Raw genomic sequence first — 5,372 nt, forward strand, 5'->3', positions numbered from 1 at the left:
GTTCCTATTGGATTTGCATTTGAAAAAATTGAAGAATGAGCAGATGGATATAGCATATGGGTAGTCTTTTATATGTTCCTGTCGAAATTAATCTTGAACTAGCACCCATTACCTTCTAAGTTACTATTTCTGACTTCTAAATTATAACAAACCAAAAATATAGAATACTATGTTTTTGAAATATATACTTTTTCTTTTTAGAATATCTATTAAATGAAACTTTTACAATTGCGGTATCACTCCTCAGATTTGAAACTATACCTTAGTGGACTTCATGTTCCTAGTATTTGTCAGGTAAAAACATACTAGATGAAAAAGGGCGATGTTGAAGGGGCTTGTGCAACTTTCGGATTATCGCGAGCGCAATACTTTTCTTTAATTTTCTCAGTCCCGCTACGATTAAATTTTTATTTGTTCACCGTTAGAGATGGAATGCTTGAATTATAATGAGTATGTATACTAATATTTACCGCAGAGGTGTGGCAGACTAAATGTTCCAAATGTCTGCAAAATGAAACTCTAAAACATGAAATAGGATGGAGGAAATACTCAAATCATGATGCATAAAATATAATGTTTCAGTATGTATCAGTCTACTTTTTAACATGAATGCAACTGTGGCTTAAGCTTCTAATGCAAATATAGAGTTATTGCTCTGAGATTTTTCAACATACTAGATGGAAAATGGTGAAACTTTATAAATGGGATACAAGGATGATTACTTCCACCTCTGGTGGCAATAAAGGAAAATTTGAAGTTTGATTTATCAACTCAGTAAGAAAATTCTGAAACTGTTCCTGGTTTATAGATTCACTGTAAGGTAAGTATATATCTTTTATATTCAACTGATATGACCTTCTTTGTGGAACCAAGAGCAAATAGGAAATGCCATCTGAATCTTTAGTTTTTCTATTTAATTACTACCAAACAGATTCTGCCAAACTTACTATAATTTTTCAGTTCTTATGTGCTTTTGTTACTCCGATCATGAACAGAATTATGAACTATTTGACCATATTTTCTTCCTCAAGAGTGAATACTGCATCATCTACATTTTTATATTCAAACAAGAACCTTTGACGATATTTAACAAAGGCGTTAAAATACATAGTACTACTCACTATAGACCTCTGTTTCTATTGTAGTTATAATACTCTTCTGTAAAAAATGGCAAGGTTCTTCTAATAATTCTGGAAAAAATGACACCAGTTATACATTCAACTACTCATCAGTGTAAATGAGTAATGCCTCACTCTTTGAAGCTTGAAAATACAAACACATTAGCATAAAAATCATGTAAAACACTTTTTAACTACAAAGTCAATCACGCTAATATGAAATTTTGAACCAATCTAAAGCAGTTGTGAGATGTGGGGTTTCTTAATCTTTAAATATTTCTTGGGGTTTTGGTGTTCTTTGTGTTTTTTAAGGTGTAAGATAATGTTAGATTTTTAATGAAGTTTAGTTCTCAGAGCACAAAACTCTATTGTTGCTAATTAACAAATTCTGAAAGGAAAGATTGAGAATTACTTCTCCGAGATAATCTGTATATAAATTGACGTTGATTGATATACTAAGGGGTTTTAGAAGAAATTCTGAATTTGGGTGTTAATTGAGCTTTGTTTTCCTCCTATTGTATTATGAGTTTTGGATTTCTTGAATGTTCTTTAATTTGTTCCACTACTTTTTACTCTTCAGATCACCATGGATCTTCTTCCAGGAGTTTTGATTGAACTTTGTTGTGATAGGATGAATCTCTACCAGTCGCTGTAAACTTTCGATTATTTCTTTCCTGTTGGTTCTAGGCCCCATTTTGTTGATTTTATGTTCGATTGGATTGATATTGCTTTCAATTTTCGATGCTTTATCTGGTATATGGTTGTAGATATCTGCACGGAATTCTTACTTTTTTTTGTTGTTGCCATGTTTAGTCATGATGTTTTCCTATACTTCCTTTGTCTTCCCATTTTTATGCGTTCCTTTTTTTTTTTTTAATTCTTGGCTATTCTTATAATTTGTTGGTTTTTCATCTATAGGCATTTGCATTACTTCCTGGTGAAAGCAGAGGAATTTCAAATATGAGATACATGGAGAAGCAGAAAAGGCTTCATATATTGTTCCATTTATAGGAGAAATATCTATATAATTGTAGTACAGGTACCCCAATCTTAATTTTACGCTTTTTTATTCATATGTATCAAGTAGTCGTCGTTTACTATTACGCATCTCTACCTCCTCTGCTCTCTCAAGTCCTTACTTATTAGTCTCAATACTTCATAGTTGTTGAAATCATTGCTCTCAGGAGGTACAAACTGTGCGCCGTTGGTGCAGTATCAGTCGGTGTAATGGTGTTCCAATAATATGAGTGTTTTTCCTACAATTGGAGCATTCCGCATCTAGCCCAAGCAAAAATCTAATTAACACTATTAAAACTCAAATTTTCTATGTTCCTATTGGATTTGCATTTGAAAAATTGAAGAATGAGCAGATGGATATAGCATATGGGTAGTCTTTTATATGTTCCTGTCGAAATTAATCTTGAACTAGCACCCATTACCTTCTAAGTTACTATTTCTGACTTCTAAATTTTAACAAACCAAAAATATAGAATACTATGTTTTTGAAATATATACTTTTTCTTTTTAGAATATCTATTAAATGAAACTTTTACATTTGCGGTATCACTCCTCAGATTTGAAACTATACCTTAGTGGACTTCATGTTCCAAGTATTTGTCAGGTAAAAACATACTAGATGAAAAAGGGCGATGTTGAAGGGGCTTGTGCAACCTTCGGATTATCGCGAGCGCAATACTTTTCTTTAATTTTCTCAGTCCCTCTACGATTAAATTTTTATTTGTTCACCGTTAGAGATGGAATGCTTGAATTATAATGAGTATGTATACTAATATTTACCGCAGAGGTGTGGCAGACTAAATGTTCCAAATGTCTGCAAAATGAAAGTCTAAAACATGAAATAGGATGGAGGAAATACTCAAATCATGATGCATAAAATATAATGTTTCAGTATGTATCAGTCTACTTTTTAACATGAATGCAACTGTGGCTTAAGCTTCTAATGCAAATATAGAGTTATTGCTCTGAGATTTTTCAACATACTAGATGGAAAATGGTGAAACTTTATAAATGGGATACAAGGATGATTACTTCCACCTCTGGTGGCAATAAAGGAAAATTTGAAGTTTGATTTATCAACTCAGTAAGAAAATTCTGAAAACTGTTCCTGGTTTATAGATTCACTGTAAGGTAAGTATATATCTTTTATATTCAACTGATATGACCTTCTTTGTGGAGCCAAGAGCAAATAGGAAATGCCATCTGAATCTTTAGTTTTTCTATTTAATTACTACCAAACGGATTCTGCCAAACTTACTATAATTTTTCAATTCTTATGTGCTTTTGTTACTCCGATCATGAACAGAATTATGAACTATTTGACCATATTTTCTTCCTCAAGAGTGAATACTGCATCATCTACATTTTTATATTCAAACAAGAACCTTTGACGATATTTAACAAAGGCGTTAAAATACATAGTACTACTCACTATAGACCTCTGTTTCTATTGTAGTTATAATACTCTTCTGTAAAAAATGGCAAGGTTCTTCTAATAATTCTGGAAAAAATCCCCAGTTATACATTCAACTACTCATCAGTGTAAATGAGTAATGCCTCACTCTTTGAAGCTTGAAAATACAAACACATAAGCATAAAAATCATGTAAACCACTTTTTAACTACAAAGTCAATCACACTAATATGAAATTTTGAACCAATCTAAAGCAGTTGTGAGATGTGGGGTTTCTTAATCTTTAAATATTTCTTGGGGTTTTGGTGTTCTTTGTGTTTTTTAAGGTGTAAGATAATGTTAGATTTTTAATGAAGTTTAGTTCTTTGAAGGCTTCCAAGCATTTCCTGCTTAGGAGAAGTGGATGAGAGGGACTGTTTGTGGTTATTGCACACTGTTTTGCTCTAATGAACTGATAAACTACTGTCATAATCAATGTCTCAACTGTTTGTGTATACATTTGAGTTTTACCAACTACTATAGGATCTTGGTAACTAGATTTTCTTGGTTTGATTTAGTGGAGCAGAAGTTAAATTCAGGTACTTTGTTAATTTTTCTTTCTCTTTGTTCTTCAGCGGCAGTTGGATGGACGAACAAAGTTACTTTTGGAATTTCAGACTAATTGTACCCTTCCGAGTCACTTGAAATGCAGACCTTCTATCTGGTTTCCACTTAGCTTCTATTTTCAATTATGCTCCTTGGTACTTCACTCATCTTCCTTATCTTGAAAGGTGAATGTCAGTAGTTATACCTACTTTCTTTTAGATTATATTTCATTAATGAATTTGGTAATCTGACCATCTGCTTAGTTAGCTGGTTCATATTTGTTCCAAAGAAGTTTACTTTACCTGCATTTCATACTTTCTGTTCTCAGACATGCTTAGGGAGTCAAAATGCCTGTGTCAGAATTTATACCCCCTAAAAGATTGTATCATAAGTTATACAACATTTTCGAGAGGACATAAGGCCTTAACATTTGACTTTTTGTTGGCAGGTAGCTTCGCTTCTAATAAGATATGGAGCAGTTGTGTACGCGAAGAAAACAAGAAGGCAGTGTGGTTGAACAAGCTTTGCATGATCTTCGCGCAACATCAATTAATGTCACTAAGACGATTATTGAAGGATAAAACCCCCTGGTCTCACTAGCCAGACAATAGATTCAAGGCAAACTCTCTAAATACTTAGATGAGATATGTTCAAATTTATAAAAGTACTCGCTACGATGCTTCCTTACTAAGTGAAATTTTTACCTATCAACCTTTTTTAAATCTTTGAGGATGTATCTGTTGGAATTTTATGTGCACTCTAAGACAGGTTATTTTATGATATGCTTGAAGCAAATAGAAATTTTTCTTATTGCTTTTCTTTCTTTTTTTCAGAACATTTGACCTTTTGTTGGCAGGTAGCTTCGCTTCTAATAAGATATGGAGCAGTTGTGTACGCGAAGAAAATAAGAAGGCAATGTAGTTGAACAAGCTTTGCATGATCTTCGCGCAACATTAATTAATGTCGCTAAGACGATTATTGAAGGATAAAACCCCCTGGTCTCACTAGCCAGACAATAGATTCAAGGCAAACTCTCTAAATACTTAGATGAGGTATGTTCAAATTTATGAAAGTACTCGCTACTCCCGATGCTTCCTAAGTGAATTTTTTACCTATCAACCTTTTTAAATCTTTGAGGATGTATCTGTTGGAATTTTATGTGCATTCTAAGACAGGTTGTTTTATGATATGCTTGAAGCAAATAGAAATTTTTCTTATTGCTTTTCTTTCTTTTTTCAG

This window comes from Lycium ferocissimum, chromosome 3 (genome assembly GCF_029784015.1).
Source record: "Lycium ferocissimum isolate CSIRO_LF1 chromosome 3, AGI_CSIRO_Lferr_CH_V1, whole genome shotgun sequence".
Classification (NCBI taxonomy): Eukaryota; Viridiplantae; Streptophyta; class Magnoliopsida; order Solanales; family Solanaceae; genus Lycium; species Lycium ferocissimum.